The sequence below is a fragment of the Anthonomus grandis genome, chromosome 15 (genome assembly GCF_022605725.1).
Source record: "Anthonomus grandis grandis chromosome 15, icAntGran1.3, whole genome shotgun sequence".
NCBI classification, from domain to species: domain Eukaryota; kingdom Metazoa; phylum Arthropoda; class Insecta; order Coleoptera; family Curculionidae; genus Anthonomus; species Anthonomus grandis.
The window spans coordinates 16,834,006-16,850,450 of record NC_065560.1 but is presented as its reverse complement, the minus strand read 5'-3'; the positions used below and the strand labels follow the sequence as shown (position 1 = coordinate 16,850,450).

General features: G+C 29.2%; 1 protein-coding gene and 1 long non-coding RNA gene across 2 annotated transcripts in view; both read right to left on the bottom strand.

Moving 5' to 3' along the window:
• LOC126744862 (innexin shaking-B) overlaps positions 1-16,445 on the bottom strand; it is a 256,450-nt gene that overhangs the window by 146,314 nt on the left and 93,691 nt on the right. The window lies entirely within an intron of this gene.
• On the bottom strand, positions 1,242-8,064 carry LOC126744866 (uncharacterized). Its single transcript, XR_007663360.1, has 2 exons — positions 7,671-8,064; positions 1,242-1,491 (listed from the first exon to the last, which is right to left on the bottom strand). It is a non-coding gene; the product is annotated as an uncharacterized LOC126744866 (long non-coding RNA).

Genomic DNA, 16,445 nt, shown 5'->3' with positions numbered 1-16,445 from the left:
GCCTCAGATTGCCGATCCTGCAGGATTTCAAAGCTATCCTCCATTGTATATGTCAACCCTTCGCCACCCCAACCCGTACCTGAATGAATGCTGACTTTAAGTTAAGTTAAAAATAGTATTTAAGATGTTATTGCTAAGAACGAAATAAGGAAGAATACAGTTGAAAATAGTTCTTAATGTTAGCTTTTCCTGTTTTTCAAACACTGTCTTTAAGTTAGTGTCTACACACATGTAGAGTAATCAAGCAATAATTTATTCGGTTGCCTGAAACATTCACCGAAAAATTACGACGAAAACTAGCCAAGCGTACTAAATAGAAATTTTTATTTTCCTATAAAAGACAGTTTCTAGAATTTACCTTTAAGTTTTTCGATCTAAACTATAAGATCCAAGCACGCGAAATGCGCAGTTCTACGGCTTAAAAACAAATTATGGCTAAATTATGGTGGATAATAACCACCCAATAAATCCCAGTAGAGGTTTTTGTTTAAATCATTCTCAATACTCGTGTTTGTGGTACTGCTAATATGGCAGTAATTTGACCAGTGTTAGTGGTGAAAGATTGGCTCACAAAACTTAGAATATTCTCTTCTATTATTAGGTGCTAATTACGTTATAAGCACTTAGTCTTTTAATATGATTCAGGCTCTGCTCCTGGAGTCTTCGAAAATTGTCTTCTGTATTCTGTTTAAATCTGTTTATAATAATATTTGCCTTTACTGCTACAAAATCCATACTGAAATATGATATCGAATAATTTTTTTTTTGAAAGATATAAAATATTTCGTCTTCTTAATAAGAAAAACTTTAATCGAAACCATTATGTTTATTAACTTTTTAGACGACAGTAATATGTATTTAATATAATAATATAGTATTCTTTAGCCCTATTCGCAAATCTGTTTGCCAAGTATTTTAATCCTTTTAATTTTTTATGATCTACTTAAACTCTTTGTGTCTAAAATTTACAGAAAAATTATTTTGTAAATTTTATATTCCATAAAGCCACTTCTATTGGCCATTCTATAATTTGTTCTATATGTTAAAAATGTTTTATATATTTATTTTTCATGTAGAAGTGTCCTAGTTAAAAATAAAATTTTGTAGAAAATGCTAAATAAAAATATATTAATAATTCGTAATTTTATAAAGCCACTTCACACAATCATACACAGGTCATAAATAATTATGATGAATAAATATTATAGGTCACAACAATAAATAATAAATAAATAACCAACTGAAATAATAATTCTATTTTATTCTTATTATAATCATGAAAAAATACATAACCAGAAAATCTGTTTTTAAGAATATAACATAAGTTTTATTTTTCATCTTTAATGCAGTGACATTGGTTCTCAAAGCAGAATCCTCCAGTATTCCCTTTAGATATACAATGCGCATTACATATGCTGATTTTAACTCCTTTCGCTCGTAAAAAAATGGTTTTGCATAAACTACGATAACTTCGCTGATATCTTGGAGAGCCTAAAAATAGCTAATATTTAATATATATAGTATCCCACATGGTATGCTTTGGCAATATTTACAGAAACACTAACTTTATCCATATCACATTCAACCTCTTACAAGAAGCTGGTAAAAAAATGTAAAGATTGATTTTTAGCAGGTGGGTCATTCCAAATTAAAAGAATACTTAGATGCTGTTGGTTTACGAATAATGCTTAGCTTATAAGAGATGAGATGTCCAGAAAGAAAAAAAACTCAAGAAACATTTATTATTAGAAGTCGAAAATCCGAGAGTTACATGAAGAGCACAGTCCCAGCATAAAATAAAAATAAAAAACAAAAGTTTTAGTTATAACTCATGCATCTAAAATATATTTAAAGTGATACGTATTTCACTAACTTATATGACATTCTCATAAATTCACCTAAATAAAAACACAGTTTAAACGTTTACACGTAAATACCAAAAAAATTTAAAAAAATAAAAATTACCTATTTAAAATGTCATTATCGCGACAAAAAATTAAGACGTGCACATTACTTCACCCAACAACAAATAATAAAGTATGATTACCTATTAAGAATTAGTTTAGAAAAAATATAAATAAAGCGAATAGATGAAATACCAAATAAAGAAAATAAATAACTAAAATTTTTGTTTTACTAAAGTCCTCATACCCAGACGTTCAAACAAAACGTCATTTCCACTCTGTAGTCGAGTCCGATAAAAGATAAATGATGTTATGTGCACATAATAAAACGAATGTGAACAAAGTAATTATTACTAGTTAATATTGTAAAAAGCAAACACGGTTTAAAATTAAATTTGTATATTTTACACAAACCAAAACAGAGCTTTTCTTAGCTAAAAGTTAGTGGCTACTTAACGAAGTTCAACGCCCTTCTTACACTGATGCATCAGGTTAGATTTTTTCAATTTGTCTGCTATGGCTAAGCATGTGTTACAATTTAATGCACATATGCCTGACTTCAAAAGAATATGATCTTTATTCTTTATTTTTCCGATATTTTAGGGTTGTCAATCTAAAGATGATTAAGATATTTAAATCCCTACAAACTTGACTAATCTTTTTGAAATATCTTAAAAAATCTCCAAAAAATAAGAGGCATCTAGTTATGTTTTAGGTGGATCGATTAAATTCTAGGAAAGTTTATATATATTTAGGAGTTTTTTAATATAATATTTTGATGTTTTGAAAGTGAAATTGGTATTGTTGTGACGAATTCATAATAAGTTACTATTATTTTATTGGGTATTACGTCACTTATAGCAAACGGATATTAAAGGAAAATTGTATAATGTTGTCTATAACTATAGTCAGCTGTAAATTCGTTTTTATTGTAATTTACGGGTTAAAAGTAAGTCTAGAAATGACAATTTTCCTTTAATTTCTTTTTCGTTGGAAAATTTAATTTTGGGGTGTAAAGAATTACCAAATAACAAGAAATCGGCAAGTTGATTATTACCACCATCGCATATTATAAAAGTATTATCATTTCTTTTAAGTTATGATGAAATTGGAAAATTGGAAAATGCACTTGAAATTATATTAGGTTTTGAATTACTCATAAATACTTCACTTAAAAAAGATGATAAACACAATAGCTAAGCTATTATTTTTCTGGTCAAGTACCAATGTTGGGAGAGACGAAAGGTTATCCTTACTTAGCTTAGGAGACCACTAACATGCAACATTCTCTAAATTAATGTAATACAGTCATGACTGAAATTATTATTTAAGACAAGATTTTTGAGACATTAGCGAAATCAATTGAATTTTTTTTACGGATTAGAGGTTCTGAAAATTCAGTGTGTTAAAGTTAAGTTTTCAAAGTGCTGGAAAATTCTAAAATAACCAGGCTTTTTAGGTTTTTTTTTCATTTTTAATGTACGCCAAGTCTTTTTACCGTGTGTGAATAAATTATGAGTTAGATCCTTTTGAATCCCAAGAATGTCTTAACATAAGCTATATAATTACATCTTCTCATTATTAAGCAAGAACTTTTATCTAATTGGAACGATTGTCATTAAAACTTAAATGTGTAGGATTAAAGTTCGGTTTTTTATTTTTCACATAAAAGTTATTCAAAAATTAATGATTTGAGCCCTTAAAATATTTTTGTTATGACAGAAGTTTCTAAAATATTTATTAATTTAATCACTATAGTTTCTTTATTATATACCGGGTGGTGCTTCGTCGAGCGGAACATAGGAAAAGATATGTAAATTTTAAGGGGGTCAATTATTGGCTTTCCTGTACATTTTATAGAAAAAATTTAAGATAACTTTTTGAAAAGACCAATCTGGCAAACGTTTATGCAAAGTTTCGGAAAATTTTATTAAGCGAATCTTGAATTATTCAATTAAATGTCATTGCAAAATTAGCAAATTTTCGGTTCAGGTAAAACCAAACGGGCTCTAGTAAACTGATTATTGTCACTGACGTGAGGAAAAGTATCAATAAATCAGTGACAGTCGATATTTGAAAACAAGTATAAATTATTTAATCGACGAAAAAATAGCCATAATTAAGTGGCATTATGCGGGAAACAGTTTAGAGCAGTATCTAAAATGTTTTCAGTTTATTTCCCCACCAAGCCCATTCCATCCATTTCAACTATTAAACGTATTGTCAATAAGTTCGAGTCCAGAGGTACCGTAATAAATAATTGTAAATGTTCAACTCAGGATATCGAAAATAGAGCCGAAGAAAAAGAAAACAGAGATCTTAATATTCTACTGAGTGTGGAAGAAAACAAGATGGTTAGTACGAGGGTTCTTGGGCAAGAGGTAAATAAACATCATGCAATGGTATTAAATATAGTTACTTTAAGAAACACAAATATTATTCGTATAAATTCGAAAAAAATCAAGAGCTGCAGGAAGGAGATGAAGAGCGAAGAATTGCATTTTATTTTGAAATTATGGAAAGAGCAAATAATGATAGGAATTTTTTCCAAGAAAATGAACATCGCTTTGTTCATACTCGGACACAATATCCCCAAAAAAACAAATGTATTCGTGGGAATTATCGGACACCATATCATTGGACCCTTTTCTATGGACTATAACCGAACAGCTGAAACCTATTTGGACTTATTTAAAAATCAAATTGGACCCGCCTTGGAAAAAGTGTTTCAGGAAGATCAAATGATCTGGTACCAAATGGATGGTTGCCCGGCACATAATGCCCATATGGTTAGAGAGTACTTGGAAAATGCTTTTAATGGCAATATTATTGGTCCACGGTACTTGATACTTTGGCCAGCCAGGTCACCTTATCTTTCACCGAATGACTTCTTTTTGTGGGATCATTTAAAAAAGTGTAAAATTTATATATATATATTATATATATATTTATATTTATATATAATTATATATTATAAAATTGTAAAATTTGACAATCTAAACAAGTTACAAAACGCTATTTCGTTAGAATGTAATAAAATTTCCCAATATTAACTTAGTAATGTTAGAAATGAATTTTATTATCGATTAGGATATTGTTTAGCTGTTAATGGGGGGTTGTTTGAATATTTGATTAATTGATGTTTTTATGTAATTCTCTATTATTTTTAAAAAAGTTATTGTATAAAATAAAAGTTTAGATAAAAAAGTAATGTTAACATATCTTACTTTGAACGTATGGTTGTGAAATTGATAAAACGAAAAAAAAACGTGTCTTGTATTCGGCTGTACGTCAGATTTGACAAAGCCTTATAACAAATTGTTTTCTGGTGGCGGGTGTCTGGTTTTACCTGAACCGAAAATTTGGTAATTTTGCAATTACACATAATTAAATAATTCAAGATTCGCCTATTAAAATTTTTTTAAACTTTGCACGAGGATTTGCCAAATTGGTCTCTTCAAAAAATTATGTTACATTTTTTCTGTAAAATGTACAGGGAAGCCAATAATTGACCCCCTTAAAATTTACATGGAATTTCCTATTCCACTTGGCAACGTACCACCCGGTATGTCAATGGTGTTAAAAATATTATTTAGGGTTAAGTTATACGATTGATTTTTCATGCGGTTTAAAAGCTGTCAGACAAATTCAAAAAACCTAGACAAAATTTGCACCCAATAAATAGCAGGATTTCATGTTATTATTATACCTTAAATCATTAACATGTAGTAATTTCAATTTATAAAATGTATTGCTTAAAGTCTTAAATATCCTGTGAATGTTGAATTCTACAACATCATTTTCAAACATTTTATTAAAAATAAGGAACTGTGCAAAAGGTAGTAATGTAGTTAAAGTAAGAAATAGATATTTTAGTTTTGAATTAACTCACAAACGATCATTGCTTGTTTCTGCGCTGTTATTGCAGAATTTGCAGTTTGTTTTCGTTTTGATGTTAACAAAGTTCACGAACCGAATAGAAAATACTTGCAATAAAATGCAAATTAAATTAAAATAAAAATGGAACAAAAAAAAAGAACTTATATTTAAATAATTGTATTTTCTTGCTTATGAAGAGCAAAGCCTTGTCCTTTTTGAGGCAACTTAAGAACAATTTAACATAAAAGAAATAATTTATCGCCTCCAATAGATCAACCAGTGATGAGCCTATCATTTTCGTTATTAACTTACACCATGATAAATCCTAGAACTAAACAAAAAAAAATTTATACAAAAATCACACACTCTTCAACATACTTTACATCAAAACAATTGCCTTAAAAAAATATAAATATCTAATTTGTATAGATTTAAGGTTTTTTTCAAGATCAAATGATATAGAAATTGCTTAATAAATTTTGTAACAAAAAAGTAAGTGGTTAATAGAAATAAAATTGAAATCACCATCTTTTATTCTTTTCAGTTAGAGACAACCAAAAATACAATTATTCTTTTTCAAGATATTTGCAGATAAAGTTTTTAATACACTTGGTATAAACGACATTCGTAAGCTATTTAAATTGCTTTATTACACTTTGAGTGAATAATAAAATACAAAAGATAAATTAAATATAAAAATTATAAATATTTTCCAGTAAATGACCGACATGATCTTCATTTGATTCAATAGATTTTAAAATTCTTTTACTGAAAGATTGCTTAAATGACTCAGCAGCAATTAATATTTTTACCATTAATTCCTCTTTTATAATTGTTATATTTTCATAAACAATTAATTTAATTGAAAAATCCAATAGGTTAATGTCTGGAGTGTTTGTGTGGTTAAACTTTGTCTAAAGTTCTTTTTCTTTAACTTCCACTTCATACGCAATAACTAACAATGACTAACAATATCAATACAATAAAAGGAAATATATTTATTAATTCAATAATTAATTGTGTTATTTCGATTTTTTATAACCACACATCAAAATAACTAACAAGAATATAAATCCTGACAATGACATCTGTAGTAATTTATCACGTCAGGCACAGGCTACTTGTATTTTAACCTGAAGTAAGAAAATTAAATTCTGTTTTGAGTGCAAAACTTTATATGCAAATATCTATGACATAATTTATAAAAAGGTTTAAGTCAACCTGATTTGGCATGTGAACCAAAAAACATTATTTAAATTTTGTTAAAGACGTAGAATAAATGCTAAATATATGGTTAAAATTCTGTATCTAATTATGTGTAATTTCCGGACTAGCAAAATTTAATTTAATCTGATTTGTTTTTCTGCTAGAGGAATCTGCTGTTAAAATATTTACCTATATTACTTATGAGACACCCCCTGTCTATATTATTTAACTATAAGTTTTAAAGAAAGCATTTATTTCTTGCCAACGTTTCGAGTTATATTTAAAAGATTTTCAGGGTCCGAAATTGCAGTTTTTCAGCTAAATTCAGCTAAACACCAGAAAAAAAATGTCACATATAAATAAGAACATAGATACCCTGGAATTAGGCTATTAACATATAGAAGATAAAATAATTATTTTTTTTTTAAATTGTAACGCAAGTTTTAATTACGAAATTGATTCCTGAAAATAAGTTACAACTATTTCAAAATTCTGACAATCAACAAATAGTTTTCTTGCTAAAGAAAACAATATTCCGACCAAAATCATATCTGATTTACAATTTTGATAACTATTTCACAAGAATTGAAAATTAACATTTTACAATTTTAATTGAAATAGAATTTTGAATAGGTTACGATCTTTTTCTGTTTTTAAAGTTAATGAATAAATAGAACTCACCATTTATAGCCAATTCCTTAACATCCATTATTAGAGGGACACTAGCTGCTCCATATGCCGTAATTACAATAATAATTAAATAAAAATATCTCAGTTCCATTTTGACTTCTTAATATACTTAACTTTTTACTTCACCACAAAGTCCTAATAGATACCCAATTTATTACAAAATGCTATATATCCAAAACTCAATAATATGCATTCTATTTACTTTGATTAGAAGTGTTAATAACAGTTAATTCCTCAATTATACGGTAAAACACTCGACTGAATATAAATGTGTCTGTTAAAATAGGCAAAATACGAGTGTAAATAGGTGACACATCGCTAAACAAAATAAACGTCTCACGGATTTGGATATATAACATCATTAACATCCTGTCAGCGAACCTATTTTGACGACAGTCAATTGCGTATATTTTTTTGTTCAAAAAAATTTCAATGTTTACTTTGGCATATCCTTTATTTACTGAAAATTTAAATTTAATCCTAAGTTATATACAGGATGAGTTAAAAGGAAGTATCAACTTTTGATATAGATACATAGAGTAGTCCCTTGAAAATAAAAATATAATAACTTTTTACTATATTCTTATTCTGCGTAGATAAGACGGATTTTGACAGTTTACAAAAAAAAGGTTAAATAGTAAAAAAAAAAATTTTTTAAATATATAAAAAAATAATTCAGAACCAAAACGCTAGAATCGCAAATATTTTGAACTCTTTGTAATATATTTTAGAGTCTGATGATCGCAAGCCTTGCCGAAATGCATTACTCCTGAAATTAGGATTAGCATTTTATTTATAGAGAAAAGACTTTTCTTAATTTAATTTAAATTTAGATTAGGTTAAGATTCTTTTAGGTTAAGAATATGAGGGCGCTGCCATTATAAGTGATCAATATAAAGGCATAAGAGCCGTTATTTCCAAAAAATATCCATAAGCCAAATACGTACACATATTGCAGCGTTCATACTTTAAACTTAGTGATCGCACATTCATGTAAAATACCCATTATTAGAAACTGTATAGGAACTGTTAAATTCGTGTTAAACTTTTCTATTATCATCGTTACGAACAGGTGTTTAATAAAATATTATAAAAAGCAATAATGAGGGAGAGCACCGCAAAATATTACTTGGTCTGTGCGACACGCTAGTATGAAAAACACGTTTCGTAGAATTATACAAATATATAGTAGAAGCTCTTTAAAAAAAAATCCAATAGAGTCAGTGTTGCTTAAGCTTTATCACTTGCTTTTACCAACATGATTGCTGTTTTAACTCTTAACAAAATATTTAGTTAAGACAAAAATTCTTCATTTAATTAATATAGATCTTGTGGCATGTATCAAGCATGTTGGTTTATTAGTGCATTCGATTCAGTCATCAAGAATCACATGTGGACAGTCTAGTTATTTAATGAAGTTTACAAAAAGGCAAAAAATCTGGTGTTGAATATGGGTAGATAAGCCTAGAACTTTACGCCACCAAACACAGGTTGGAAATTGTTTTAGTCTAAAACGCTGAGCAATACTTCCTTTCAAATGTGTACATTTCATTTATTAATCATGTGGTATTTTAGTTAAAAAAGCGCTTTTCAGAACATCATAAATTAAGTCAATTACAGTTTTTTATACCAGAATAGTGATTGCCAATTAAAGATAAACTGAAATGTTTAACCCTTTAAGGACGGAATTAATTAAATTACGAAGAAAACAGTTACTACCAAAATATCTTTATTTAAATGGGTATTTGAACATAAAATAGTCTATTTTTGAAAAAAAAAACGGCGGTTATCTGGACTAACCACTAGTCACTCACTATGGTTTATGGAAATCGTAAAAATAGTTTATTACATTTTTTAGGCATAATTCAACGTTACATGTTGAGCACTTTCATACGGCTGGATGTGGTTCCTTGCAGCTACTGCATTAAGCACATCTAAGAGAAGTAGTGTGAATGGGCATATGAGCATTTTTATCATATTTTACTTCTTGAGGTACAAGAGGTTTGAATTTATGTGGGGGTTTCTCTGCACTTTTCCGACCACGTTTCCCTTGTTTTGGATTTGAACCAACTAAGCCACTCACTACAGAAAGCCGAAAGTGTTTCAAGGTCATAGTATTTGGCATTCTTTGTTTGAAGATGATGTAGGAATTAATGACTGTAGCATCCACAAAGTACCAAAAAAGTCGGTGCCACCATTTTCGTGACTTCCTATCTATTTCATACAGTGACTTTAACATGTCAAACTTGTCGACGTACCCCATGTGCCGGTTATAACCGTTAACAAGTGATGAGCATTCTGCATCTTCTTTAGAGCCGTCTTTTTTTCTTCTAGAAGCAGTTTCCAGGTAGGCAGGATCGTGAAAATTTGAAATAAAAAGAACGCTTTTTCTATCCATCCACTTCAAGGCTACAATTCCTCCTGTAGATACCCGCTAGTTTGATTCTCCTCTTTTCAAATGCTTGTCGTCACGCAAGTCGTTTGGCATATTTTTTCTATTTTTTCTGGCGGTTCCACATGCATAAATGCCTTCCAACAGTAAACTGTTTTGCAGTTCAACCGAGTTAAAAAATTATCAAAGTGTAATTTATGCTTCTTACCAACTAATTCTTTAGATAAGTCCTTTATAACCCTGGTATCTAAGGATTTTTCAGTAAGATTTGAAACTTTACCCGTATAAATTTGAAATTGCGACATAAATCCTGTTTCGTCACTTCTTACCCACCCCTTGTATCCCCTCTTGTCATAATTGCCATCTTACTTTTTCGGTTTAGTTGCGTTGTTATTCAAATGTAAGTTGCTCAACAACCAGCCAAAGCGATCCCTGAACATAGCAGTACTTATATAATCATCTCTAAGTTCAATTCTGGACGACCAATAATCACGATAGCTGGGTATAGGTTTTAATCCCATCAGAATGGTTCAGACCAAGGTTCAGACCAAAGACCTCGGTTCAGACCAAGGAACACTTTTATTTGAGTTGAAGTTTTTGGCAAAAATGAGCTACAATTCCCACCTTATTTTTGAACGGCATAAAGGTTAGTTTCGAATACAATTTTTTCGATCAGATCCAACGTAAATAAATGCAAAAAAATATCAGTGAGACTTTCTAGATCTTGTAGTATAACGGGTCCAGTATTTTCAGTAAATGGGTCAACCTGTGTACAAAATGCTGTCCGTTTTGCCCACTGTATTGTAGTATTTCTAAGCTGTAACTGTAATTGCGCCAAAGGAACCTCATCTTCAGATTCCCATTCATAGTTCGGTATAACATTTATAGTTCGGCTGCAGGTATATATTGCTGTTCCTCGACATCTTCTAATATATCAACGTCCATTGCCATAATATCCAAAATGTCCTCACCGTCACAAATATCATCTTCGGTAACGGAAGACACCTCTGATGGTATGCTACTGATTAAATTTTCAAAATCGCCAGGAGGTAGATTTTAATTTTTAATTCTTCCCACCTCCAAGTAATTTTGGACGGACCTGAAAAAAAAAATAAACCCTCTGTGAAATAAATCACTAGTAATAAAAAATATCCATAGCAAATATATATTTCAACTCCTATTAGATTTGGAAATCACCAAGAACCGCCTGAGACTATTATAGTCAAAGTCTCTATTTCAAACCATTTGTAAATTTCCTATAAACCAATAATCTTAAACTTTTCTGATACCTCTCAGATTTACTAATGCCTGGTGGTTAGTCCGGGATACAACACATTTGTTTTACAAAAATAAAAGTAATGGGCATAACAAATTGATGATAACTATAAAAACAATTAATTTCTAACAAATAATAAAGAAAATATGTTTTTACCTGCCATTTTTTATCAAAACCACTTCAAAACGTAAAGCAAATGCACTTGTTTACACCAAAACAAAACAATCCTTTCAGACTAATCAAATATCGAAATAAAAACCGAATTTATTGTCATCTAGAGCATGCATGTAATATTTCCATATAATATACTACTTAGGCAACACACTATGCATTGTGGTTAGATCAAATGACCGCTAGACGTTTACGTATAAATTTAATAAATTGTGGTTAGCTCAGCTAACCACTGGTCCTGAAAGGGTTAAAGAAATTTATAAATTGTACTATCTATTTTTTTAAACGTTAGACATCTTAAACCGCAGTTAAAAATTCAATAAATATCGAACAACTTACCGGATAAGCGCTAATGTTGGTACATAGAGATATTATTATTATTTGCGAAGAAGTTATAAGTAGATTTTTTTGAAAAGCATAACGTACTCCTTTAAATTTACCATGCAACATATTATTTATGAATAAAATGTTGCAATGTCAAAGGTTTTTTCTTATCGAGAACCAAACCTTCGCATACGATTACGCAGCAGTTTTTCTGGTAAAGGAATTATATTTTTGTGCGTTTTGTGACTTTGGTAGCAGCTCCAAAGGTAATTCAAAACTGGGATATTTTGGTGAAGGTCCCCGAAAAATATTGTCTTTCTTTGTCCTGGTGGTTCTTCTCGGTCCTCGGAAAATTTAGGGTTTCTTTAATCCCCGCATCGTTAAGGCCTAGCTATGGCCCTGACGAGTTTGTCAAAATGTGTTAAACTTATTTATCTAGAGTATAACTTAATTAATTTCAATTTTCCTCAACATGGCTCTTGAAAAATAATACTTAGTTTTATATAGTTTGATATTTTGTGGTTGGATAATTTTTTTCCTATGAATTTTACAAAATGAAATTCAGAAAATGAATAAAGATATTCACACTTCCTTTCTAATAATAAAAGCTTTACACAAATCATCAGGGGCTCTGTTATGCAAAAAGCAACCAAGCCACACGAAATTAATTAGGAGTTTTTAGCTAGAATATATTTTTTCAATTAATTAATTTTCGATAAATCATTCCATAACTATTAATTCAGTATTCAATATATAAATTAAAACTAAGTTTTATATTATAACATCGAAATAATCATATAATTTTTTACCAAAAAAAATTAGATTTATTATGGGTTGGTTTATTTTTGCTGATCGACTAATTACAAAAAAACAGTCAAATTTCCAACGTATTTTTATTTATACATTTAAACTTTTTTGTTTTTAAGGATTTAAAAATAAAATAAAATCAAAATCAACTTATATAGATAGTAGAACACGTGGATTTTGTTATTGATGCATTTTACAAATTTTCATCTCTTTCCATTTCAAAATCAAGAGCTTCTATGTCAAAACCATCTACATCCTCAATGATTCTTGTATTATCCTTAAGATTAGTATAGAACTGCAAAGCATCAGATGGAATAAGGTGAATCATATAGAAAAAAGCACTAGTTTAAGCACCAGACCACGTCGTTTTACCAGTCGTTTCACAAGCATCCAGACCACGTTGTCGTATCGTATTCCGCACAAGTATACCAATCCGCTTGGTTGCTAAACAATATGGGTAATTTCAAAATACTTTATTTAGCATAATAAAACCAACCCACTTAGTTGGAAATTCTTGAGAAAGAAATTCAACAACACCAATCACACAACAATCCAAGTGGAATGGTTGCTTTATGCGAAATGTGAGAATTCCGATTAGTGAACAGAGTATAAGTGGGGACGCACTTTTCAAGGTCAAAAATGTGTAGAATGGCTTGATAGCTTTTTGCAGAATGTAGTTTGGACATTTTGAAATCAGTTTGTAACATTATCTAGTTTTTTTTTTCAAATTGTGGGTTTTTGCATAACAGGGCCTGTTGGTATTATACAATCAATTAAATTTATACCACTGACTATTTTTTTATTTTCTGATTCTATAACCTTAGACTTGCTCATATGCCCTAACCTTTAATGTCAATATTTGTAATTCTTATTTTTACTTTTTAATGCATAAAAAGAAAATGTATTGATTTTAGTTTTCATAACACTTAACACTTATAAACTAATTAAATTATTTACCCACTGATAAATTATCTACATGTTCCTTTGATATTAAAATTATTAATATTAATACTTATCTATATCCCATGTTTTTGAAACTATTTGACGCCTACGTTGTTTTTTACTGGAGGCGTTAATCCCTTGGGGATAAAAACGAAAGTAGCATTCTTGACAGCGTGAATTTTAATTTAGTTTTTCAGTACTTTACAAGGCAAAAATGCTTTATCTTTATTTACAGGGATTTCTAATGCACTTAATTGTAAGATGAGCATAAAATGATGCGTCTTACTTAAAAAATCACCAGGCTAAATGCAGACTACGGCTAATGTTCGTGCTTAGCTAATATTTAGTTGTTTTATTTGCTGATTTTTTCCATTGTAGTATCTTTTTTCGTATGGGTACTGCCGATTGTATTATTCATTCCTTAAACAATATAAAAATGACGACCATTGTTGAAAAGAATTACAAGAAAACAAGATTTTTTTAATCCAATAATCAAAACTTAACTATAAAACTGAAAACGCATGTGTGAAAAAGTATAATCCTAAAGAGAACGCAAGATTTGAACATATGCTCATGCTCTTTTATCATTAAAAAATAATATACTTTCTTCGCTTTAAACCAACAAGTATAGGTTTGATGGGATAGTCCGTCGAAAGCTTAAAACAGAACATATATTATGGTTGGTACTTATTGTCTACTACTTCGCTTCTTTGGGGTAAGCCAACCAAAAATTCAGAGGGAAAGAAAAAATATATACATGATCACGAACAGGAAAACTGATTTGTATATTAAGTTCTAGTACTTCCAATTTTGATGAGAAATAAAGCATCTGCTAAGGTAGCTTTACCTTTGGGATACAATATTGCTTACCGATTATCCCGACAAAATGTTAAACCTTTGTTATTCAGCTTTCAGCGCTGATTTTATTAAATGGGTCATGGGTAAAGATATCATGAATTAGAATAACTACGCCCTATTTTAACATAGCTACACTTACACTTAATTCATAACATATTCATGGTGATAATATTTTATTTTAAATTAACAATTTTAGAAAAATTTATTTTGTCGGTAAGTTATCTAGATAAAACACAGTTTTTTCTTTTATCTATTATAAATCCACTTTATGAAAAAAATATATCATATTTTTAATAATACCACAAAGTTCAAGTACATGTTCTGTTGCTTGATTCGAATCAAGCAAAAGCGTTCTATCTGTAGGGTTTTAAATTCTTAAAATATAAAAACACAGAGGCAAAAATATTCTACTCTAAAATGGCGAATTTTCAATAATAAAACTAATATTATTATTAAAAATTGTTTTATGAATAATACTGGATTCTTATTAATTATATACTCGGGTTCACTTTTAACTCATTAGCCGAATTAGAACGTCCATTCTATAGAACAGCTGAGGCGCATACCGAGCAATGTTGGCACCAGCATATTTAAAACTAATTTAGAAGACCTTTTTTTTACTCCAAGATTTTACTCACGTCAAGATGTGAAGCAAGCTTCAGGCAGCTTTGACAACACGTCTAAAATATCTCTCCATTCGGGTTTTAAAATTCCTTAAAGCAAGTCAAAATAAGGCCAAATAATGGGTCATCGTACTGATCCTGGATTATACTAATGGCATTTCTCTCTTCAGAACTATTAGTGTCAGTAAGGTAATAAGTAAATGGTTGTTATTTTAATTCAGTTATAAAATAATATTTCAATTAAGTGTCTTAGATAAACCATAAACATTTCGGAGACTTTCGTGCTCCTTTTATGTCCTAATAATTCCAGCCATTTTAGAAAGTAATAATTAGGGCTTTCAAATAGATCATTGGCCCTATAAATATTTATGGTAATGATCAATAGCTTTTACTGCTTTTAGGTCTTGTCTAGCCACACAATAGTTTTAATTTGATTTTAATAATGTTTTATTGTAATTTTCTTTTACCTGCTCATTATTTTCATATTTTTGCAAAAGGACAGACCTAGTTACAACATTAACCATTTATATTCTAGTCCAATGTGAAATTAAAAGAGGATTCTTTAACGTTTAAAGTTTTTATAGGCAGCCAGGCCAATCGGGTTCAAAACAGTTTTAATTAGGCATTCCAAGCTTGTTACGGTTCAACTTTGATTGCTCGACTTTTATAATTAATTAAGTTCTAGAATCAAGATCAAGATCTTGTTTCTTTGTTTGTACTTGTGCAAATTTTCCTTTAATTGTTGCTTCAAAGTGGCTGCCTTTGTTTTAATTTTCGGCTTATTTTGTCTTATTCTTATTATTTTTTACCTTACTTCTTAAACTTCTTTAACACCAAATCCATCTCTACTTTTCAGATTTTCCTTGCTTCTGATGCAAAAGGGCTGTCAGTAATAAAAACTTTAAGATAGTAACAACCTTAAATCAAAGTATTATCTAAAGAATGGAAGTCAAGAATGGTTCACAATCTAGCAATGTTGGATCTATTAGTTTGCTTTATTTTAATAGGTTATGCCAATATTAGGATATTTATCTAACGTCAACATTCTAAAATTGAATAGGATACCTTTGTAAATAACTTTGTTTATTAAAAAAAAGGTGTTTTTTATGTTATCTTTTATTTATATAATGTAAAAAAAATATATTTTGGTAAATGATTTTTTTTTTATTTTTCGTTGTTATTTTTAGAAAGCTTACCTTAAATAAATTATTACTTATTACTAACTTTATTATTAGAACCAAAAAATGATTAATTAAGCTAATTACAAGTGATAATTAATATGCAAATCTAAATTACTAATTTAACTAAAATATAACTTAAAATAACAACAAAATATTTTTTTTGGTCGGAAAATTTAGTTTGTTTTAGGTTTT